The sequence below is a fragment of the Canis lupus genome, chromosome 22 (genome assembly GCF_011100685.1).
Source record: "Canis lupus familiaris isolate Mischka breed German Shepherd chromosome 22, alternate assembly UU_Cfam_GSD_1.0, whole genome shotgun sequence".
Classification (NCBI taxonomy): domain Eukaryota; kingdom Metazoa; phylum Chordata; class Mammalia; order Carnivora; family Canidae; genus Canis; species Canis lupus.
The window spans coordinates 46,751,617-46,777,313 of NC_049243.1; the positions used below are offsets into that span (position 1 = coordinate 46,751,617).

A 25,697-nucleotide genomic window follows, 5' to 3' on the forward strand; every position below is an offset into this window, starting at 1 on the left:
CCGGTGGGGGGAGCTCGAGTCCGTTACTCGGAGCCGGAGCCTGGCAGGCAGCGAGCGCATGCGCGTCCCGCTCCCGCGCGGTCCGCGGAGCCCCGGGGGCTGGAGCCTGGAGCCACGTAGGTGCGGGCGGTGCCGGGGCTCCCGGGGCGGGGGAGGGGGGAGTCGGCGATCCGGCCTCCTGCTGCGGGGCGGACGCGGGCTCCCCGAGACCCACCTGCGACTGCGGCCCACTACGGCTGGGTGGAGGTGCCAAGGCTTGGAAGAGAAGGCATGAGCCGGCGTGGATTTTATCCACGTTTACGCCGGCAGAAAGCAGGGCCCGTCAAGGTTCAGTCGTCTGCCTTACGAGCTTCTACATTTTAATAGAGTCACCATCTGGTAGGGCTTTTAGAAAGCCCGATGTCCAGTAGTATTTAACCCACCTCGCTCCCAGGTGCGGTGATTCAGGTTCAGAAACCATCACCTTAGGGTGACATCGCATGGAGGGCGGGGTGTTGCGTTTCAAACTAGGGTTTCTGATTCAGTAGATCTGGTGGGAGGAGGGGGGAGGGCGTCCAAGAATTTGCATTTCACGCCCATCAAGTTCCCAGGTGGCATTAATAGTGCTGGCTGGGAGCTCCGCTTTTAGCTTTTGTACTCAAAAGTGGTCCCACAGGGCTGCAGCAGCAGCAGCATCACCTATGAGCTTAACAGAAATGCAGAATCTCGGGGCACCTAGGTGGCTCCGGTCGAGCGCCTGCCTTTGGTTCAGGTGGTGATGCCCGGGTCCTGGGACTCTCTGTGTATCTCATGAATAAATAAAATCTTGAAAGAGAGGAAGGAAGGAAAGGAAGGGAAGGAAGGGAAGGAAGGGAAGGAAGGAAGGAAGGAAGGAAGGAAGGAAGGAAGGAAGGAAGGAAGGAAGGAAGGAAGGAAGGAAGGAAGGAAGGAAGGAAGGAAGGGAAAAAAAGAAGGAAAGGAAAGAAAATTAAAAAAAAAAAAAGAAAAATGCAGAATCTCGGGCCCCACTCCAGACCTACCAAATCCGAATACCCCGGTTAACGGGAACCCCAGGTGGTACTGTGCGCATTAAAGTTTGAGAGGAGCTGGTTTAGAGGGTTACAGGTGAAAAATGCATAGGAAAGTGATAATTGCTTATGTCATTATCAGCCAGAATCACACAGCTTTGATTGAATCATGATTTAAACCAAGGACTGTCTGACCCCCAAGCTCATGCATTTACTACTTCAGGCTCAAAGACAAAACCTTGCAACAGAATTAAGTAGTTTTCCAGTACCTATGATTCATCAAATCAAAACATTCAGTTTTATTTAACTGGGTGGAGGTGGAGCCTCGAGTTTCTGGCTCCCAGTCAGGAATAATTCTTTTTCTATTCAGAAGGCTGTTAATTTATTATAAATATTAAAATATATGGTAAAGAGAAGCCGTAGCGGAGAAAAATAGTTGAGAAGGAGGCACTGATCCATTCCTTTTTTCCAGTTACTCCCCCGCCTTATGAGGAATCCGAATCTCTTGAAGCTGCTGAAACGTGATCAGTTTTTCATTTCCCTTCATTTGCTTAGTATATATCTTTCCTTAGAAGACCTTGCTCTGGAAATTCTACTCAGGTGTCCCCTCTAAATTTAGCCTTCATTTCCTGATTTTTTCCTACTTGATATGATCTATCCCTCCTTTAGAGTCCCATAAGCTCTTTATTTTGACTGTCATTTATCATGTGTAATACTCACTTTAGAATTTGAATACAGTACCTACTTATTTCTCCTCTTAGAGATGGTGTTTTCCCCCAGGACTCATGTCTTATTTTTAGCATCTGTTGCAATACCTAGCACAATACATGTTATTGGGGCCCAATAAATATTGAACAGTCCTTGTTTTTTGTTTTTTTTTTTTTTGATAAATAGGCAGAAAGCTAAAGCAAATGAGTAAGGAGTTTCATTGCTATCCACAGAACATAACGGAAATATATTATGAATCTTCCACAACTATTTGCTTTAATTAACTCCTCATGTCCACTTATTTTTGGGCTGAAATTTTGACTGAAATTGTAGGATGAAGGAAATAAGATATTTACAGTGAATGTCTTCAGTGAAAGCATATCTGGTGGTTACAAATTTTTAAGAAATGACTTGTATGAAGAGTCACATAAACTACACTATTAAAGGACACTACTAAAACATATATTTATATGCATTCCAGCATATTTGAGTTCACAGTAGGGAGGAACACTATATTTCTCTTTTAAAGAATGAAATTAATCCAGGGCCATTTATTTACATAATCATTATACATTTTAGCTTACATAGTATTTTCTTAGAAATTTAAGTGAGTTTGATGTATTCCTTAGGCTGACTATCCCTGGGCTTCTTTACTCTTCTGCAGAACAAAAGAATAGGACTAGGTGATATGTAAGCTTTAGAGGAGATCTTTAAGAGAACTGCTTGTTGACCTCAGAGCTAGACCAGGACGATGATACTCCCATACTCTCTCTTCTGTCCTTGGAATGTCCGTGGAATGTAAGTTCTGCCCACTGTTCCCACATCAGAAGCCACTTCAAGGAAACAGCCTTAGAGAGTAATATTATTGAGACCATCTGCTCTGTATAGAAGGCTAAACTCTGTTAAAGCCTCGGTATAAACTCTTGAGATTCTGTGAGTGCACAGATCTACATGTCTTGCGGTTGCCCCAGTAAGCCGTGTAAGTAAGTTCCTTTGCTTATTAAAACTGCCAACTACCAATGTGGAGTGGTCTGCTTCTTCAGTTTCTCCTTGCCCTCTGTGTATGGCAGCCAGTTTCAAATTTCACTCAGGGAACTCTCAAGGTTGTGAGCCAACGTTGAAGTGTCTGCTATATGTCATTTCTATTTACAGGTAGAAATATTAAAATGCAAAAAATGAATAACTTAGTGAAGGTCACTCAAGTTAGTGGAGCAGCAAAGCATTCTAACATTCATAATCAATAACCCTTTGGCACAGATTGGCTATGAAGTGAATGTAGTTCAGGGAAACAATTGTACTTTAATATTTTTTAGCAAAATGTTATTCAAAGTTATTCACATCAGGGTAATATGAATGAAAATTGATGATGATAGCAGTTTTCATTGTATGTGGAAGAAGTGATTAATGAGTGGTTCATAATAAGAATATTGAGCTTAATAAAATAAATCATCTTGAATTTTTTTAGGTAGGTACAGCTACTATATTTAATGAAAATAGTGGTGCTATGTGAGGATAAAGTTACTAGCAAATTATTGTGTAATATAATAAAATTTTAATTTTCTCTACCTAAAGAAGTCTGAAAGCTGAAATGGCTTTAAAAAAATATTACCCTGTAGATCTTCCAGAATTCCCTTACTGTAACAAAGACGCTTTTCTCATTTTTAAGAGATTTTTAAATTTAATTTTATTTATTTATTAAAGATTTTATTTATTTATTCATGAAAGAGAGAGAGAGGGGGGCAGAGACATAGGCAGAATGAGAAGCAGGCTCCATGCAGGGAGCCCGATGTGGGACTCGATTCCAGGACTCCAGGATTACTCCCTGAGCTGAAGGCAGATGCTCAACCACTGAGCCATCCAGGTGTCCCTAAAAAAGATTTATTTATTTTAGAGAGAATGTGCGAGTCAGGGGAGAAGTAGAGGGAGAGGAAGAGAAGCAGACTCCCCACTGAGCATGGAGCCTGATGCAAGGCTCGATCTCAGAATCCTGAGAGCATGACCCTGAGATCAAGCCACTCAAGTGTCCCACCCTTTTCTCATTTTTTTTTTTTTTTTAGATATGAGAACTTATTTTTTTTTAAGATTTTATTTATTTATTCATGAGAAATACAGAGAGGCAGAGACACAAGCAGAGGGAGAAGCAGGCTCCATGCAGGGAGCCTGATGTGGGACTCGATCCTGGGGCTCCAGGATCACGGTCTGGGCCAAAGGCAGGCGCTAAACTGCTGAGCACCCAGGGATCCCCTCTCATTTTTTATTTCAATGTCTTAAGTACGGGACAACATTCTACTCTTCATTTCAGTTGGAAAGAATTTATACTTATTTAATTTGTTATATTTCTACTCCCTAGGCAAGATTATAATAAAATAATAACCAAATGAGTCACTGGTTAGTTTCTGGTAAGTGTTAGTAAATTTGATTTTTATGCTTTGCATATTTTATTTAACATATTACAAATGCCTCACAAATGTCTAAGTCCAGGTATGTCTGAGGAAATTGTTTCACTGTAGTTTATTTACTACAATGACTTTCAAATACAAATTAAGTATATGAAGTATATAATCTTTTAAATTAATCAATTGAGATGATACAAGAACTTGACATCTATTTAACATCATCCTTTTATATTTACATACATGGTCAATATCTTATAATCATGCATTTAAAGTTTTTTAAGTCATTCTTCTATTGCTTCTATCATTTTGTTTTGTTTCTTCAACAAAAGATATAGAATTGAAACATGTTGGTGGCAGACAAACACATGTCCTGCTTTTACATTTTCTAGTAGAGGTTAGTATAGTTGCGTGCACAAAGTCATCAATTCAAAATAAACAATATATCATCTATGTGAAGTGACTATCATATGTTGAGAAAAAACACTGAGGTGAATAAAATGGTCTCTGAAGGGTTTATGATGTAGTGAAATGTAACATATACCAATAAATTATTACACAGAAAAATTAATAAAATTCTATGGAAGTCAGAAAAAGATACTTTTTTTTAAGACTTTATTTATTAATGAGCAACACACAGAGAGAGAGGGAGAGAGAGAGAGGCAGAGACACAGGCAGAGAGAGAAGCAGGCTCCATGCAGGGAGCCTGATGTGGGCCTCAGTCCCTGGACTCCAGGATCACACCCTGGGCTGAAGGTGGGGCTAAACCACTGAGCGACCCGGGCCACCTGAAGATACTTTTTTAAAAGATGTTATTTATTTGAGAGAGAGACAGAGAGCATGTACACCTGAGCAGAGGGAGAGAATCCTCAAGCAGACTCCCATATGAGTGTGGCACTCTGGAGGTTCAGTGCCTGATACAGGGCTCAATCACAGGACCCTGTGATCATGACCTGAGCCCAAATCAAGAGCTGGACATTTAACCAACTGAGCCCCTCAGACACCCCCAAAAGAAGATACTTTTAAAGAAAACTTGAACAAACAAAAAGCTCTAGTAAATTTTCTCATTCAAATTATTTCATGAATTTAAACCTAGAACTTTGAGAAGCTGCACAAATTCTTTCAATCCCTAGGGAAGCATCTGAACCTACATCATAATTATCAACAACAAAAATAAGCATTTGTAGAGCAGCTGCTTTACATTTATGTCATGAAATATGGTCTCAAACCTTAAGTGACTTTGTCATTTGGTTAGGAGGGTAGTACAGTACATAAAAAGTACGTTTTAATGAGAACTTTTATGTAAGAAGATCTAAAGGCCTGGCACGTTACAATAAACATGACTGAATTAAAGAAGGAGGCAGTCTCAAGAAAAGCCTCACAGAATAGGTGGTATGATTACACTCTGAAGAAAGTATGGATGACAGGTCTGCCATTGTAGCATGAATGCAGCCACAGACAATATGTAAACAAGTGGATGTGGATGTGTTCCAAAAAATGTTATTTATGGACATATGAAAATTTCCTATTTTCATATATGAAATATTTTGCTTTTTTTAGAATTTAAAAATGTAGTGGCATCTCACTGTCTCAGAGGAACATGTAGCTCTCAATCTTGGGATCATAAGTTCGAGCCCCACATTGGGTGTAGAGATTACTTAAATAGATAAAACTTTAAAAAATAAAATTTAAAAATGTAAAACCATTCCTAACTCACAAGCTATACATATTTGGCCCACGGGCCCTAGAAGGCCAACCTTTGCTCTGGTGAAAGTTTTGCAGGAAATCTATACAGGAAAGAATTATTTATAGAATGATTATTTGTGATAACAAAAAACTGGATATAGCTGAAATGTCCACTGAAATACAATGACAAGATAAATTGTGTCTTATTCATTCAATGGAATGCTAAACAGCAGTGACAATAAATGAGTCACAGCTATGTAGATAAACATAGATGAACCTCAAAAACACAGGACCAGTGAAAAAGCGAGTCAAAAGAATACATACACTAAGATGCTATCAATCCAAGGTTCAAAGACAGATGGACTTAACAATACAACCTTTAGGGATACACTCAAACTCTAATGAAAGCAAGAGAATAACTAACACAAAATTCAGTATATTGATTATTTCTGAGTGAGAAAAAGAAGATGAGATCAAAGATGGGTCTTCAAAGATATTAATAGTCTACCCCTTAATGAAGGTGGCAGGTACATGATTTTACTAGTGTGTAACATAGTTCATAATCTTTACAAAGTGGAATAAAAGGCCACAAAACAAATTATGTCAATGTCTTAAAAAATGATGCTTCTCCATTGCCTACAGAATTAAATAGAAATTTCTTAGGTATATCCTTCTTGACACACTTTTAGATTATAAATATTTAATAGCATACTGGCCATGGCTTCTTCTTTTCATGGAAGAGCCTCCACTGGTGACTCATAGTGAGTCCTGCTATGGTGTTTAGAAATCTTCTATCCAAGGGGGGCCTGGGCAGCTCAGTCAGCTAAACATCTGCCATTGGCTCAGGTTATGATCTCAGGGTCTTGGGATCAAGCCCTGTGTCAGGTTCCCTGCTCAGTGTGGAGTCTGCTTATCCCTCTCCCTCTGCCCTTAGCCTCTCTTGTGTTCTCTCTCTCTCTCTTAAATAAATAAAATCTTTTTTAAAAATAGAAATCTTCTCTCCTAGAATATGTCAGTATTTAGAGAATCTTTCTATAAATATTTTATTTTCCCTATGTTTACAAACTTTTTTGTTTAATACTCAGACCCCACTATACCCATACATCTTTGTCCTCAATCTCATTACCATGTTCCTTATTTTTAAAATTATTTTTCATTTCCTGAGTTTACCACACCCACTTGTGTACCCTTTTATGGGGATATTGTACCTTTTAGCTAGAATTTACTTTCATTCTTTTTTGTCTGGTCAGACAGCAAAGCCCGTATCTCTTCTATTATGCTAGGATGTAGAGATAATGTCTTAGTCACCAGGGTCCTCTATTCCTTGCATGGCATTTAGCTTATGGTAAGTGCTTTTAAGTGTACAGTTCAGTAGTGTTAAGTACATTCACGTTGTTGTACAACCAACCTCCAGGGCTTTTTCATCGTGCAAAACTGAAACTCTATACCCATTTAACAACAACTCCTCATTTCCTCCCCCTTGCAGCCCCTGGCAACCCGCACTCCACTCTCTGTCTTTGGGAATGTGGGTGCTCTAGATACCTCACATAAGTGGAACCATAGAATATTTGTCTTTTTGTGACTGATGTAGTATACTGTCCTCAAGATTCATGCATGCTACAGCATGTGTCAGGATTTCCTTCCTTTTAGTGGCTGAATAATATTGTATTTTATGTATACACCACACTTTGTTTATTGTTTCCTCTGTTGGTGGACACTTGTGTTTTTTCCATCTTTTGGCTATTACAAATTGTGCTGCTGTGAACAAAGTATCTCCTTATGTCCCTGCTGTCAATTCTTTTGGATTATAATCAGAAGTGGAATTACTGGATCATATGGAAATCCTACTAAAATTTGTTTGAGTTATTGCCATATTGTTTTCCATAGTGGCTGCACCATTTTACATTCCCACCAAGAGCGCACAAAAATGTCTTTTTTTTTTAATGAGTCATCTTAATAGGGGTGAGGTGATATAGCACTGTGGTCTTGATTTTTATGTCCCTAAGTGGTCAAAGTATTTTGAAAAACAAGTTTTGAAACTACTTTCAGACCTAATTTACAGGCTATTTAAGTAAGTAATTTCCATAGTTGTGTAAGTACAAGACACTCTTCTTCATTGCTGTTCTTCTGCCAATGCTTCACTCAGATTCTCTCTCAAGGTATAACTAGAGAGATTTAGTAATTCAAAGGGATAATGTGCCTTAGCATTTATTATAGCACGATTTACATAGCCAAATTATAGAAACAACCCAAGTGTCCATCAATAGATAAGATGTGGAGGATTTATCTATCTATCTATCTATACATATAAATATCTATGTATATAGAAGATATATATATATAATATGTATTATATATAATGTAATATTATTCAGCTGTAAAAAAGAATAAAATCCGGCCATTTGCAACAACAACATGGATGGAGCTAGAGAGTATTATGCTAAGCAAAATAAGTCACAGAAAGACACATACCATATGATTTCATTCATATGTGGAATTTAAGAAACAAAACAAAGGAGTAAAAGGGGGGAAAAAGGAAGAGACACACACAAACCAAAAAAGACTATTAACTATAGAGAACACACTGATGGTCACCAGATGGGATGTGGGTGGATGGGTGGGGATGGGTGACATAGCTCTTGGGGATTTCAGAGTACACTTATCATGTAAGTAATGCATAGAATTGTTGAATCACTATATCCTACATCTGAAACTAATATAACATGTTATGTTAACTGTACCAGAATTAAAATTAAAAAAAACTTTTAAAAAAATTAAAGAAAAAAAGAGATTGAGTTAGGCTGACATGGTCAACACCCCTCTAAAGAGTAGTCTAAACTAGTGATTGATTGTATTTTTTTCTCGTGAAACTGTATAGAGGCAGCCTGAAGCTGCTTATGACAGCTCAAAGGTGCCCAATCTTTTGTGCCTGTTTGTTTTGCTATCTTTCATGTGTGGATTGTAACCTCACCATTACAGATGGCTCCTATAGCCCTAGTAATCATTTCTATCTTCCTGGCAGAGGACGATGATAAGAGAAAGGACAATAGGCAAATCCTGGGCACCTGTTGAATGGGCTCCCTTTAATAAACTTTCCCAGAAGCCTATCCTCTGACTTCATTAAGGAGTTCTTTGCCACCTAGCACCCCTGTGGGTCTGGGAAATGTAATTTTATAGCAGGCACATTTTCCCTATCTCTCCCAACAAAAATCAGGCTTCTGTTGCTGAGGAATCAGGGAGTGGTGTGTATTGTGTAGACAACTGGTTGTGTTTGCTACACCCATGTAACCTCTCTGCTTTCAGTGTTTCATTTTGAGGCAAAGAGTTAGCCTGGGAACTAGAAGGAATGACATTCCAGAAGCCAGAGGAAAATTTGTAAGGCAACATCAGGACAAGGACTATATGCCATAAGTAAGTATCTTGTAGCCTACTATCAGTACCATAATGTAGTTTAATTGGTTGAAGAATCACTTGAAAGTCAAATTGCAGCACGTTAAGAAGTGCTTTTATTTCAAAAATACTGTAATTCAAAAGTAGCAAAATATAAAAATTTAGTGTTGATTGTTGTCTTGAATCTGTTATATTTGCAGCTGCAAGTGCTAAAAATCACTTTGCCTAAAATTAGTTGTATCAAGTATCATGAGCCAAGAAAATTTACGTCATTTGTATAATTTTGGTTTAAAAAGCCTCCTGATCCAGCCACTGATATTAATATAATCAAATAACAATTTGTTTCATTTCAAAAGCCAAAACTTGATTATTCTTGCCTTGCTAAAGGAAAGCCGGAGAAATCCACTCTTCCCATTTACCTTTTCTTCTGCTTCTGAGTGGATATTTCGGCTCCAGAATTAGAAAAGGGGAATTTTGGAGAAGAAAGATGCACAGAGGCAGTCAAAGTAGCGCATCAAATAGGGAACTTATTTCTTGTGTATGCTGTGTCAGATGGAGCTCCTGAGAGGGGGCAGAGAGATGAAAGGGAGGGGAGATTTTACAACGTTAGCAGATGTGGAAGGTCTTTTTATTTATTTTCCTCTTTGTGTACATTCCACTTTGGGGCTCTGTCTCTTTTTGTTTCCTCCTCCGTCTTCTCCTTTCCCCTCCCACTGTTAATCTGATATCATTCTTTTTTTTTTTAAGATTTTATTTATTTATTCACGAGAGACACAGAGAGGCAGAGACACAGACAGAGGGAGAAGCAGGCTCCATGCAGGGAGCCCAATGCGGGACTCGATCCCATTACCCCGGGATCACAACCTGAGCCAAAGGCAGACCCTCAACCACTGAGCCACCCAGGTGCCCCCGATATCATTCATTTTTAATTTAGTGCAAATGCCTCTCCGAACCTAAGCTAGAGTTGCTAGAGTACTATTTGCAGGAGCGGTTCTATCTGTTCAAAGGTCATTCACTATTTCCAGTTACACTTGAAGAAAAAGGGACATGGACATGACCCAGGGGAGCACAGGTTATTCAGCTTAACGAGGTCCCTGTTTTTATCCATCCTTGGCTTCTATACTCTTTTCCCTGAAATTCAGACTTCTCTTCTCACATCAACCCCTTTAGTTCAGTGATCCTGCTGCCTTCTTCCAACTGAGTAACAACTTACTAGACTAGCCCTTTGGTCTCATGTCCCAGAGAGTTTTTATTTTGAATCATTTGGTATCCAGAACATCTGGGGATGCACCTTCTAAAGACAAGTGGGATGCACATGAATGTACTTCTCAGAAGCATTATAGTGGGGCTAGGCAGTAGGTTAAAACAGATCAGAGAGTTACATAATGCTTGGGTGGACCGCCTCAGTCATGTGCCACAAAGTTACCTGGCATCTGGTTACTGGGGAGCTGGATTCAAGACTAAGGCATTTTAGTGCATTATGTTAACATATGTGACTATAATAATGAAGATTAATCTGCAGTGTTGGCACTTCGTGGGTACCCAAAAAACAACAACAGAGAGAGGATAAGAACTCTAAGAACAAGGACTTTGGTGAACATCTCACTGTTTTTTACTTCATTGTATTGCATCACAAGAAACAAACGTAAAACTACATTAAATAAAATAATGTATATAAACAATGCCTCATATATGCCTAGTATCTGGTAGACACTGACCGTGCCAATCTATTATTAATTCTATTACTGTGCATACTGCACAGTATGAATGCATATTGCATTCATTCTATTATAATGCATTATATCATTTTATCATTACTAGGTGCTTTATGAGATTATCTTTGTTTCTTCTTTTCTGTTCATACATTTCCTAAACTGGCAGGAATATTTGTGTGGTTTTTTATTAAATGCTGTTGGAAATTATAAGTCACATCTTCACCCCAAATCTGTGTCCCAAGTCTCTGTAACTTAAAATGTCAGAATGATTTCTGCCACGGACTCAGAAGGTATCTTTCTGCCTACCAGTTTCTCTGCTGTTTTGTCTGGATTTATAGTTAAGCATTTGGCTTTCATTTTTATCTCTAATTCAGCCAGGCTGGAAGAGTTGAATAGTAACACCAGCTGGCATAGAGTTGAGCCTGTATCAGCATATTGATGTCCTTGCATCAGCATATTGATGATAGTGACACCAAAATGTCTCTCTGTCTCACAAAACTGTCTCACACAGGCATTAAACAAGTGTGGTGACAAAAAGGAGCTGTCAGGATTCATCCCCTAAAGTGGATGAAGGGTTGCCCATTGGAAGAGGGAATGTTTACGGTGAGACGGCGCATCATCATCATGACATGAAACAGAGCAGTGGATCCCAACTACCATAGTGCATATAAGACCGAGTATGTGACATTCTACCAGTCATTGAAGATCAACTGTTAGTACCTGAACACTTTGGTTCTGACTGTGATTAAAAACAAAACTCACCATGATGAAGACATTGAGAAAACATTAAGGTGGGGCACGTGGGTGGCTCAGTCGGTTGAGCATCTGCCTTCAGCTCAAGTCATGATCTCAGGGTCCTGGGATCCAGCCCCACATCCAGCTCCCTGCTCAGCAAAGTCTGCTTCTCCCTCTGCCTCTTCCCTGCTTGGGCTCTTGCGCGCTCGCTCTCTCTCTCTCTCTCTATCAAATAAATAAATAAAATTTAAAAAAAAAGAAACAAAAGCTGTTGCTCAATCCTAATATGATGATGACTGGCTTATTAATTGTTATTATTTAGTTAACTTTTTAATTGAAGAAAAACATAGATACAGAAAAGTGTCCACATTCTTATATGGCTCAATGAATTTTCATATGTTCATTGTATGAATGTAACCTCCACCCAGATCAAACAGTGGTACATACTGGCAGTACTTCTCCTGCCTCTTAGTAGTCATTACAGCCTCCTCCCCAAAGCTACCACTAGCCTGAATTCTAATACAATGAATTAATTTTATTTAATTTTGAACCATACTTCTATGCTACTTTTGAGAGTCGTTTAAAGTGAGGGAGTGTATTACCACAAATGTGATAGATTATTCTACACCAACATGAAGAATAAACATGAGCCACAAAAGACCTCATAAGAAATGATTAAAATAGGGGATCCCTGGGTGGCTCAGCGGTTTAGCGCCTGCCTTTGGCCCAGAGCATGGTCCTGGAGTCCCGGTATCGAGTTCTGTGTCGGGCTCCCGGCATGGAGCCTGCTTCTCCCTCCTCCTGTGTCTCTGCCTCTCTCTCTCTCTCTCTCTCTCTCTCTCTATGTCTATCATAAATAAAGAAATAAATCTTAAAAAAATGATCAAAATAGTTCATATAAGAGAGAATGAGTTAGTAGAGTAGGGCTGGAAAAGAAGAAATACACATGCACACATAGAGTATGAGGGGTCCAGACTGACGATACAATTTTCTAGCTTTAAGAACTGGACGAATGTGGTTCTATTTACTGAGAAGATGGAGATGGTTTTAGGGGAAAATAAGTAAGTTTGGTATTGGGCATACTGAGTTTGAGGTACTATATGGCAAGGAGATGGTAGCACTCAAAATATTAGGAAGTCAATGCAAAATATCTGTTGGTAGAATGTATGAGGGAAAGACACATTAAAGAAATAAAGGTGTAGGGCACCTAGCTGGCTTCCAACTGAAAGAGCATGCTACTCTTGATCTTGGGGTCATGAGTTCGAGTCCCACATTTGGTGTAGAGATTACTTAAGTAAATAATTGTGTGTGTGTGTGTGTGTGTGTGTGTGTAAACTTTTTATAAAAGAAACAGAGGTGTGATGATGATCCCCAGGACTCTGGCTTGGGCAAGTACGTGAACATGATGGAAATTCACTGAACTAGGAGAACTCATGAGTATTAGTGAGTTTGAAGTACTTGCAAGGAATCTGGATATAGTAAGACAATTGGGTACATGGTTGTGAGCTCAAAACATGGATTTTTTTTTAAGAAGAAGATTAAAATAAAATATTTAAAACACTCTGGAAATTCTAGAGTGCTCTGTAGAACCACTATTCACTATTACTTTTTGTTGACTCGGTTTAAAAAGCCCTGATAGTGATACCAAACCAGTCCATGATTAATTGCTGGAAGAAAAACATCATTTGTGGTTTTGTGGAGGTAAAAGAAGACGTCAGCATTTTGTCACTGATAACAATGGCATCGTGCCAGTCTTTGAAGCCACTTCAGCCAGGAGTCATCAGAAATTACTCACCTAAATTTTAACTGTGAGGCAATTCAATGCTGTAAGAAATGAATGTTAATTTATTTTTTTAAAAATTGGTTATTAGGGCAGCCCTGGTGGCTCAGTGGTTTAGTGCTGCCTTTGGCCCAGGGCCTGATCCTGGAGTCCCAGGATTCGAGTCCCATGTCGGGCTCCCTGCATGGAGCCTGCTTCTCCCTCCTCCTGTGTCTCTGCCTCTCTCTCTCTCTCTCTGTATCTCTCATGAATAAATAAATAAAATCTTTTAAAATAATAATAAATAAAAATTGGTTACTATTAATTTATGGCACTAAAAATGCCTTAAGTTGGGTAATTGGTTAAAACTGAGGCTGCTTCTGTAGTCCAGAGTAGAAAGCCCTATTATCAAGAAAGTTCTTTGCTGGGGCACCTGGCTGGTCAGTTGGTAGAGCATGTAACTCTTGATCTCAGGGTTGTGAGTTCGAGCCCCATGTTGGTTGTAGAGATTACTTAAAAACAAAGTCTTAAAAAAAAAAAAAAAAGGAAAAGTTCTTTGCTATAACATTGTCATCACCTTCATTTTCAGATCCCAGTGATTCACTTAGAAACCAGGGAAGCACCAGTAAGAAAGTAGGATGGTGCTTGAGTTTGGAGTTTATGGGACTCCATTGTAAAGATCTGAAGAGGCTCTGTAAGGACATCACTAAATGTGACAAGTACCATGTCTTTAAAATTCCTGAACAAGGGGATGCCTCGTGGCTCAGTGGTTGAATGTCTGCCTTCGGCTTAGGGCGAGATCCTGGGAGTCCTGGAATCAAGTCCCGCATTGGGCTCCCTGCATGTGTTTCTACCTCTCTCTCTGTGTCTCCCATGAATAAATAAATAGAGTTTAAAATAAAATAAAATTCCTGAACGGGTTATTTTTCTTGCAAGAGAGTATGTTGAGGCTTTAGTAAGTATGGAACTGGGACAAGATAGAAGAAGTATCATCAACAGATGAATGAATAGAGAAGATGTAGAATACACATATAATGGGATATTATTCAGCCTAGAGAAAGAAGGAAATCCTGCCATTTCCTAGAGCAAGGATTAATCTTGAGGGCATTACACTAAGTGAGATTAGGCAAACAGAGAAAGGCAATAGAAAAGTGGATGCCAGCAACTGGGGCTGATGGCAGTGGGAGAAATAGAGCTGGCAAAAGGTTATAAATGTTCAGCTACAAGATGAATAGGGTATAAGGATTTAATGTATATCATGGTTGACTATGGTTGATAACACTGAAATTTACTAGACACTAGGACTTAAATGTTCTCATACACACCAAAAAGATGAATAGGTGAGGTGATGGATGTATTAATTAAGTAGCTGGGGGGAGGGGATTTCTTTTACAATGTATATGTATATCAAATCATCATTACGTACACTTTAAATATCTTACAATTCTATCTATTCTACAGTTGTATCTCAATAAAACTGAAATAAAATAGAAAAAAAGATAAATTTTAAAAAGGGAGAACAAATTTGAAGAGGAGTAATAAACTCAACAAGAGAAATCATGGCTTACTTCCACCAGTCAAAATACATATTCACCAGGCACTATGCTGAGTGTCTGGGACACCAATTATAAATACGTCTCTTCTTCCAGGGTTCTCACAGGCCAGTGAAGAGATAAACCTGTAAATAATGGTCATGTAAAAATGTTAATTATGGTCTTGGAGATATAAGCAACACACAATGGGAGAATAGGGGAAGAGGGCACTTAATACACCCAGTAAAGAATACTTTAGAGATAAAGTGGTATGAAATAAGAGTAGAAGCATGAGTTAGAATTCAATAGGCCAGAAAGCTTGAAGATACTTCTGCTAGCCAAATTGATGATAGCTTGAAAAAAAAGATGACAGTAATTAATGATTATACACTGAGCAAAAAAATATCCTTAGATGCATAGTGATATTCAAGAAAAAAGGCAGGTGGAGAATCGTCATGGAGGAGGATGGGAGAAAGGAAGCTAATAAATGTAGACAAAAATGATAACACCAGAAAATCATCATTTGAAATACCCCAATGTAATGCTTGATTTGGATATGAGTCATGAATAGATGCTAAAACCATTGGGTAGAAGGATTTTGGAGACTATAATACTAGAACAGTACCAAAATACCATCCCAGAGTTGACTTATTAATTGCAAAAGTAAAATTGTGTCTTTACTACAGAGTAATCTGGGAGCACTGCCTTAACAGATGACCAAAGGTATCCTTCCATAGAGTGAGACACAGTGATGTCAGGTACCTTCTGATGAGATGCAGTCAGATGTTCATAACATCACTTATGAAGTATTTTTGGCTAAAATGTGACACCTGAATCTATTCAAACCTCTAAATTTCCACTCTCAGGGAAATACAGGGAAAAGACGAATAAGGTAAACAGTGGAAACAAATTCAGAACATGGAATCACTTTATGATAAAACTGCTCTGGTCTTTTTGTAGGTTAAGGTCTTAGGGAATAAAATGGTGATACCATCCTAGGTTAGAAGAAATTCAAGAAACATAACCACAAAATGCAATGTGTGAGCCTTGGCTGGATGCCTGTTAGAAAAATAGCGGGGCACCTTGGTGGCTCGGTCATTTGAGCCTCGGCCTTCAGCTCAGGTCCTGGGATCCAGCCCTGAGTCGGGCTCTCTTCTCAGTGGGGAATCTACTTCTCCCTCTCTTTTTGCCTGCCACTCCCCATACTTGTGCTGTTTCTCTCCCTGTCAAATGAATAAATAAAATCTTGAAGAAAAAAAAAAAGAAATAGCTGTAAGGGCCACTTTTGGGAAAAACTGGGAGGAAATTTGAATAGAAACTGGATATTTGATTATGTTGTAGAATTGTTAACTTTCTTAGCTGTGATAAAGACACTGGTTATAACACAGGAGAATGGACTTATTCTTAGGAGATGCATGGAGGTTAAGATGTCTAGGACACTGTCAAAGGATTCAACAAAAAAGATGTATATATTTGGCAACATGTTAACAGTCTTTTCTATGCTGGCCCTGGGGCATTCTGTGTCAGATCTCTGGCTTGCTTCTTGATTTTATCATCGTGGACTCTTGGTGACTGCCTGCTTGGCCTGGCCTGACAACAGATCTTCTTGGGCCTTAGACCAATGTGAATGTGGCCCATATTACTAGATGATGAGATGGTTTTAAGTCCCTGCGAGAGCTGCCTATTATTGTCTGAGTCCATTCTGGGTCTGATCCTTTGTCCACTGTGTGACAGCAGAATGCTTCACATGTCACCATAGAGTGAAGTGTACTAACAGACATCCTCAGACTTTTTGCGCTTATTGTAGGAGACAGTTCTTTTCTTAACTTTCTGTAGATGGCTCTCTCATGCCACGTTTAAGTGGAGACTACACCAGACTCAAGCAAAACGAAGCAGTAGCATTTTTCTCCATTTGCTGCTATTCAATGCACCATTGTAATTGGATACAGAATGTCCAGAGAGCTTAGAAAAGATGTATTTCCCAAGTTCTAGTATTATATTCAGCTTTAACCAAATGAGGACTGAAACTCATATCCCGATTAAAATCAAACACTCCTATTTTTCTGGTGCAGCAAAACAAAAATACACACATAACTAAAATCAAAACATTATCAGGCAATCAGGATGTTTTTGATTCATGCTTTGGGAAATACAATAGGTCACACCCTGATTATAGCATTTCAAATTGGTAGACTTTAGAGTCCAATATGAATTAAATACTTCTCAAAAACACCGAGTTTATATAACAACTCATCATTTTACTGATGTTAAACAGAACATTTAAGTTATGGTCATTCAATCCTTGAGCCCATGCAGTCCCTCATATTGATTGTAACTATGGTGGAACACATAAAAATGACTTCTCAATAATGCAAATGAACATCTTATATCTTTGCCCATTAATTTGAATATGTAAAATTTTCAACTGAGTTGATTTACATGGGGTCATAATTATAAAACATCGAAGAAACAGTTTATTTTTTTTCGAAGAAACAGTTTAAAGTCAATACAAAATATAAAAGGCACACATGAATGAATATGTATAAAAAAACTGCAGCCACAAGCTATTAAACATATAATTAAAATGGATTTATTGCTTTTGGCTTTGATTTTTTTCCCTCTCTGTTATTGAATCATTATGGGGATCCCTTGAGTTCAATTATAATTACACACATACACATTATAATGTTTCACATATATAAAGTACATATATAGTCTTTAAAGCTGAACTAATATAATAATATATATGCAAATTTAAATGTGTAAAATTCAGGTAATTAAAAATTATGATTCCCTAAGCAGCATTAACATACAGGTAGTTATGAATCACTGCATTGTGCATTAAATTTATATCACAATACATCTCTCTGGCAAGGTGTATTTATTGGTGTATGTGTGAATTCCTTAAATTTCACAACATTCTTAAAGGATTAGGCATAGATTTCTATGTTTAACAATTTTATACTATATTTAAAGGCTTTCTTTGTGTCCTGGAGAGCCTATTGTTTCCTGTACAGGGTCCCCTCCTAAGCAAAATCACCTTAGACGACTACTTAAGGGTAAGTGGCTACAGGTACGTTTCACAACCCTGTTCCTGTGGCCACCAGTGAAATAATGGCTTGATGGGCATCCTACCGAGTTTTTCCCAATGTGTAGACTTGTCAAAGACCTGAGTGGTGATTAAAATTAAGGGCTTTGCACAAGAGAAGAGTAGGTCGCTCATTAGAATAATCATATTCTCTCACTGATTTTGAATTTGTGATTCAGAGAAGCTGAGCAGTTGGTAGATGGAACAAAATCATTAAAAAGATGAAAATAAAGAAGCTGAAGCATGTCAGTGGGGAATAATGCAACAAGAACTCATAAAATCTTATTCTCTCAGGTGAGCAAGGTAAGCTTGTTGCCTAAACAACCTTCTAGGTCAGATTCCCGGTGGGTTGAATTGTGTCCCTGCAAAGTATTCCGTGGAGTCCTAACCTCCTGCTCCCTCTGCAACCATGATCATGACCTTATTTGGAAATAGGGTCTTTGCAGATGTAATCAGGTTAAGATGAGGTCATTAGGGTGGGCCTTAAGCTAAGATGACTAGTGTCCTTAGAAGAAAAGAATTATGGGAAGACAGATTCACAGGAAGGAAGCATGTGATTGCAGAGGCAGACAGAGGCAACAGCAAGCCAAGAAGTGCCAAGAATTGCTGCAAATGACCTGAAACTAGGAAGAGATAAGGAAGGACTCTCTCCCTTACAGGTTGCAGATGCCTTGGGTTCTTCTGACTTCTAGCCCCCAGAAGCACTAGATGATGCACTTCTGTTGTTTGACCCCACTCCATTTGTGCTACTTTAATGAGGCAGCCCTAGGAAATGAATCTTTCTTTATGACTCATGCAGACCAAGTTTCCTGTTTCCCCAGCAGGACCTGCTATCTAACTTCTGGATTCCAAGGTGGTTGAGCTTCACATTCTCCTTATTTTTATATAATAAGAAGTGAACTGATTGATGCCCTTGCAACCAAAAGATCAGTATCAGTTGGAACCAAGAGAGGTGCGGTAGACACCTGTGGAATTCGCTATGGTGATGAGGTCATATTGTCCATGAAGTGCTGGTAGCCTGCACTTTGTGGTAATGGAAAAATTAATTAAGCTATACCCGTTGTCTCTATATCCACCAAAAGCAAGTTTTGAGGGCTTTTGTAACCCTAAATACTAGATCCAAAGGCCTGTAGGGTTGTAGCTGATTTCCTGATTAGTCCATACTTCCACGTAAAGATTTAAAACATTGGTGCACCTGGGTGGCTCAGTCAGTTAAGCATCTGACTCTTGATTTCAGCTTGGGTCATGATCTTGGGGTCATGGGATTAAGCCTCATGTCAGCCTCCATGCTAAGCATGGAACCTGCTTGGAGTTCTCTCCCTCTCCCTCTGCCCTTCCTTTCCTCTCTGCTCACATACTCTCTTTCTCTCCTGTCTTTCTCTCTCTCTCTCTCCCCTCTTTTCCTCTTCTCTCTCTCTCTCTCTCTCTCTCTCTCAAAAAAAGAAAAGATTTCAGACATAGATGGCAGAGTTTGGAATCCAAATAATGAGAAAATCTGAGAAATAGGGGAAGTTAAGTGACATGCTCAAGATCACACCAACATTGTGTTATGCACATTTTACTGTATATAAATAAATAATAAATAAGTAAAAGCACTCAATTTATTATGAGTCGGCTAAAAAAAAAGAAGTAAAGAGAGAGTTAACTGTTTGAAGTGCAAAAGGATGCATCGAGGATTATACATGTGAAAAATTTAAGGCTGAAGTTGGAATAAGATCTGTACCAAACACCTTGTATTCTTCACTCAATGTGATCTGTTGGACCAACGAACGACTTGTCCCTACAGAGGCTTTATTATTTTAAAATGAGTGTTTTGCTGAAATGTCCCACTAGAGAGTGGGACAAAACATTTTGGATAATCTAATCTTTATGGTCTTTGCAGAATAGATCAGAAATGAAGAGTATCATATTACATCTAATACTTTGTAAATATTCATGATATCTATGGGAGAAATAAAATTATAAAAGACATAAGGATATAATGATCAAATACTTCTTTGCTTTAACACTTAACCTAAATTAAGAACTCACAGAATTTAGTTTCATATTGTTTACCTGACATATGCAATCAGTTTCCTTAGGAGAATCTAACTTTTCTAATTTTTCTAATGGGTATATATATATATATATATATATATATATATAATCATTGTCTCTATATCCACCAAAGGCAAGTTTTGAGGGCTTTTGTAACCCTATATACTAGATCCAAAGGCCTATATATATATATATATATATATATATACACATATATAACTTTTCTAGCATATATATATATATATATATATATATATATATATATAGGCCTTTGGATCTAGTATTTATATATATCTTACATATGTCTAATGTCAATCATTCTTTAAATGGAGGCTACAAAATAAAGGTGGAACTCTTCAGTGTTGTCACTTACTGTCTGGTTTCCATTCTCTGAGTCACTGAATATAATTGACTATTAAACCTAAATTTGCTTCCTGGTGAAGAAAAAGAGAAGATAAAAGATCCTCTGGTTTTCTTTTTTTTTTAAGATTTTATTTTTAAGTAATCTCTCCATACCCAATGTGGGGCTCAAAGCCACAATCCCAAGATCAAGAGTTGCATGCTCTACTGATTGAGCCAGTCAGGCCCCCCTTGTTTTCTTTACAATTGAATAAAAATCTTGCTAATCTGTAAGCCAACAAACAAGCCAGCAAACACAAATACTCAAACTGGAAGCTTCTCTGCTTCTTGCACATCTTCTGACATCACCCAAGTATTAGTCTCACCCCAGGAATGAGTTTTTCCCTCTTCACTAAGGAAATGCAAGTTTTTGCCATGCCTACTGGTCAAAGATAGGCAAGAGAGGGAAAAAGGGGAACATTTATCAAAGGACGACTCTTCTAACCTTTTAAACCCTACTGAGTTCTAGAAAGGACTATCTCCATGTTACAGAAGCAAAGACGTATATTTACTCCATCAAGACCACTCAGCCAGTGGCAGAGACCAGTTCTGATTCCAAGCCAGATGTTTTTTTCTCTTACATCACCCAAACCCTCCTATTAAGAGAATATTTGTTCATGGATAAAGTGATTTTTGCTTCACATTTTCCACAAATATCTTGTCTTCAGATCTTGCAATAGCTAAGATCCCTTTTCTTAGGATAGTGTATGCACACACTTAACATAAATCATCAAAGTGATAGCAGTCTGCTAATTGGTGTATCCCAAATTTCCTACGTGTCTTTGATATTCTTAATAAGTCCACTTTTGCCAAGGGATGCCTTTTTAGGCATAGAAACTGGATGATTCGGGGATCCCTAGGTAGCTCAGCAGTTTAGTACCTGCCTTCAGCCCAGGGTGTGATCCTGGAGACCTGGGATTGAGTCCCAAGTCAGGCTCCATGCATGGAGCCTGCTTCTCCCTCTGCCTGTGTCTCTGCCTCTCTCTCTCTCTCCTTGTGTGTGTGTCTCTCATGAATAAGTAAATTAAAAAAAAAAGAAACTGGATGATTCATATTTTGAAATGATTATGATAACCAATAATGATAAAGGAACCATTAAAACTGTCTAAAATTTGATATTATAGGAAGCACTCTCTTTAAGTTTGGAAAATCCCTATTTCCAAATGGATGTGTAAATTCTTTAGTAAGCTGATCTTAGAAAAAAGAATAGACCATTATTTAATCAACAAATACAATGCACACTTTGCTATTTTAATTTCACCATTTCTACATTCTCTTTTGCTTATTAATCAAAAACAGTTCTGTTTCTTGGCTTGGAGGAGATGATGCTAACAAAATGTACTCTAATTGTTTAGAAGTGATTTTCTCCAGAGATCCAGGAAGCTTAAGTAGTTGAGTTTCCTATTACTTTCTGCCCCCTGGGTTTTACATTAGTTCTGCACTGACTTTCTTGTCTTGTGTATTTGTAAGAGTAAACGATTAGGTAGGAGAGGCTCCAGGGGACTGTTCTTGGCAGTAGCAGGTTGTGCTTAACTACCTTCTCCTTGTATGCACCTGATGCTGTCGGTTATTAACAGAGTTTGTGGGGATCAATGGCTACAATATCTCTTTGCTTAATAGGTGTACGCAAAGGAAGAAAAGATGTAATAACATTTATCTGCAGGTGCATCCGATGGTCTTAATCCAAGAAACAGAATTTTGTAGAGTTGTTGACAGCTGTTTTACTTGTTCTGTTTTCATTGCACAGGTTGAGCCATGAATATTCAAAACATGGTCTGCCTGACTATGCCACCCCTGGGAAAAATCAACAAGAAGGGATGGATGTGGTGGAAAGCAAGGAACAGTGAAGGCTATTGCAAATGGAGGGGTAGAAGGAAAGCATAAACCCACCAGAAATGATGGTGCAGACAATCAGTAGAGGATTTTAAAAAATTAAAATGTGACACCAGTGTTGAAGTCATAATGCCCACGAATGCTGTTAGATCCTTGGAAGACACTGATGGCCTCCAATTCATCTACATGGTCTGAACACTAGAGATTAAATCAAGTTTTGTGACTGTTCACAGAAAATTTAAAGTGTAAGTTTTTGCACGCTTGTCCTACCATGTTTCTAGAGAAGAAACTACTTACCTTTCTTTCTTCCCTTTTCCTTTAATTCCTTCTTTTTTCCTTTTCCTTCTTCATCCCTTCCTCTCTCTTCTACTTATCTTCCTCTTTTTCTTTTTTTTTCTCAAGCTACTAGGCTTTCTTTGCTGCTGTGTGGGAAGAAAAATTGGAGAAAACAAAAGCCAGATGGCTCTCCGTGATAAAAAGGGAAGAGAACATTCAGAAGGAAAAATCTAGTTGAGGGATTGGAGGCTGGAGGGGTGGTGGCCAGCAGGGGGAGAGGGAAGGGAGGGGAGGTTCAGGTGGGGAGGTCTGCAGAAGTGTGGAGCCGAATAGTCCATGGGACTTCTGGAGGAGAGGAAATGGATACTAGAGATTTGTTGCTATGAGGGTGCATAATGTAATCCTTTTATCTCTATTCCCAACCAAATCCTGGAAAGATCAGATGTGTGTGTGTGTGTGTGTGTGTGTGTACGCGCACGTGTACATGTGCACATACATACACCATCTGTTATATCAACACATGTGCTGAGCATTAGGTAAGGGCAGAGCTGACCCACTAAGACCCAAAGAAAAAGCAGAGTGAAAAAAATTATTAAAAAATAGGAATTACTTCCTTTACTGTCCTGTAAATTATCTCCTACAGTCGAATGAAACTACTCACTGCTTCCTGAACTTTTTGCCCTTTCTTACCTCTGCCCTTTTGTGCTTGCACTAGCTCAGTCTTAATATCCTCTATCACTTCCATTCCACTGGCTACCCAAAATCCTACCTATCTTCCAAAGTTTAAATGCCATCTTTCCTTTAAAGCCTTCTCTGACTCCCTGGCTGGAAATGATTTTCTCTTTGATCTTTATTCTTGTGTTTTGTTTGCAGCTCTTTTCAAGTTCCTCAGCATCCACTGCCTTGTATAACAGTCACACAGGCAGGTCTCTCTGGGCTGATAGAGAGTGAGCTCCTGCTGTGAAGGGAACCTGTCTGATTTATCCCTGTGTTCCACCTCGACCTTGCTGGTACACTTAGCAGATACTCAGTCAACATCCATGGGGCAATGCATGCCTGGCTCATCAGACGGAGGTTTTTGTTTTGTTTTGTTTTGTTTTGTTGTTGTTGTTGTTGTTGTTTTAACCTGTATCATCTCTTATAATTCATGGAGTTTTTTAAAAAAAGCAATTTTGTGGGTAAAATTCCTTCCCATGGTACAACATTGAAAGGTAAATTGGTAATAACAAATTGCAACAGTTGATATAGTTCTAAAACAAGGAAGATGGAAAAGTAATCAAGAAATTCTTTAGATACAATTTGTATTCCAATAACTATATTATAATAGGTGCTCATCCATTTGGGAAATGTATTTACAAAATAAAATTGTGTGGAAGTGAAAAACAGCAAAACTGTAATTCTATAGATTTTTATACAAAGGAAAGGGGATCTATGCTATTATCAACCTTTGTCTTGAATTAAAAGTATTGCAAAATGCATATTATTTTAGAATCAGAAAGTATAAGTAACCTGAAGTGATAATTAGAAGTAATTTCCATACTTTCTTGTGGAAAGAATGGGTACTTATGGCAGTAAAGATTTCTCAGTTTTCATATTGTCCCAAAGCCTTCTGGCAATAAGGAAAAAGAGAAATTCTGATTTGAGAATCTCCTTGGAAGAAATAATAGGGACCCAGAAAAAAATGAAGGAGCAGTAGCTATATAAATCAACATAGATCAATTTCAAAAAACAAAGTGATTAGTGAAAAAGAAAATTATAGAACACGTGCAGGATGAGTCTTCTTACATAAAAAAGCAGATAAAACAAGACAAAAAGTTGTTGAGAGATATATGAATAATGTTAATACAAAAGGAAAATAGGAAATATTAATGCAAAATTTAAGAAGTGAACTTTATGGGGCACTTGGATAGCTCAGTCGGTTAAATGCCCTACTCTTGATTCCAGCTCAGGTTATGATTTCAGTGTTGTGAGATGAGCCCTGCTTTGGACTCCATGCTGTGTGTGGAGCCTGTGAAGAGTCTCTCTCTGCCCCTTCCCCCCCCCCAAAAAAAAAGAAATGAATTTTTTTAAAAAAGATTTTATTTACTCGAGAGACACACAGAGAGGCAGAGACATAGTCAGAGGGAGAAGTAGGCTGCCCATGGGGAACCTAATGTGGAACTCGATCCCAGGACCCTGAGATCATGCCCTCAGCTGAAGGCAGATGTTCAACCACTGAGCCACCCAGGTGTCCCAGAAGTGGACTTTATACCTCTTTAAAGAGATGGAAGGAAAAGGAAGTTCAGGAGGGATAACAGTATCTCTCCAAAGATACAGGTAATATTTTATTTCTTTTTTTAAAATATTTCTTAAGTTGAGTAAAATTTTAAAACTGTACCTATATGTTACATACACTTTCATGCATATGATATAATTAACGTTTACAAATAAATATCTACTGGATGCCTTTGGCCCAGGGTGTGATCCTGGGATCCTGGGATTGAGTCCCACATCAGGCTCCCTGTGTGCAGCCTGCTTCTCCTTTTGCCTTTGTCTCTGTGTCTCTCATGAGTAAAAATAATAAAATCTTTAAAAACAAAACAAAACAAAACAAACCACAAATGAATATCTACTATAACTTCATAGTCCTGTTGCAAAACTGGTATATATACAGCAGCTTGGCAGAGGGTTATATCCAGGGTTATACAAAGCTACCAGATAGACAATTTGAGGCTATCATTTTTTATCAAAGTGTTTAGGAAAGATATTTTAAAATTAAAGCATACTGGAATATTTTATGGAATGAAACAAAGCATTTGCATGAAGTTTCTAAGATAACATACAAGTTTTGCCAAGAAGCCATTTTAAGCTTGACCCCAAATCATTGTCTTTCGAAGTTATGTATGGTATACGGAAAATATTTGGGAAGCCCCAAGGAATGAAGGAGAGGTGTTTGGCCTGAGCCAACAGGGAGAATAGACTCATGCCATATCTCAGAACAGCAAAGGGGGACTTATAAATATAACCCTCTAGCATATGGTGTTATAGGAGCTTGTTTCCTTTTTACTATTTTAGAGAACCCTTTAGAGAATTCCTTTAGAGATCTTTGCTAAAATAGCTATTATGTTTGGTGCCCCCTAGAGGTAGTTGGGGATACAGT

At 38.4% G+C, this 25,697-nt stretch overlaps 2 long non-coding RNA genes across 5 annotated transcripts; both read left to right on the forward strand.

The window, feature by feature from the left end:
• Positions 1-36: 36 nt before the first annotated feature.
• LOC119865215 lies at positions 37-11,815 on the forward strand. 4 transcript variants are annotated; one of them, XR_005376497.1, is made up of 4 exons: positions 82-120; positions 4,066-4,114; positions 9,112-9,205; positions 11,411-11,815. It is a non-coding gene; the product is annotated as an uncharacterized LOC119865215 (long non-coding RNA). The 4 variants fall into 4 exon arrangements; XR_005376498.1 differs by having other exon boundaries at positions 85-116; XR_005376496.1 differs by lacking the exon at positions 4,066-4,114 and having other exon boundaries at positions 37-120; positions 9,098-9,205.
• A 6,418-nt stretch (positions 11,816-18,233) lies between these two features.
• On the forward strand, positions 18,234-23,948 carry LOC119865216. The gene is made up of 3 exons (XR_005376500.1): positions 18,234-18,316; positions 22,197-22,527; positions 23,432-23,948. It is a non-coding gene; the product is annotated as an uncharacterized LOC119865216 (long non-coding RNA).
• Positions 23,949-25,697: the final 1,749 nt, after the last annotated feature.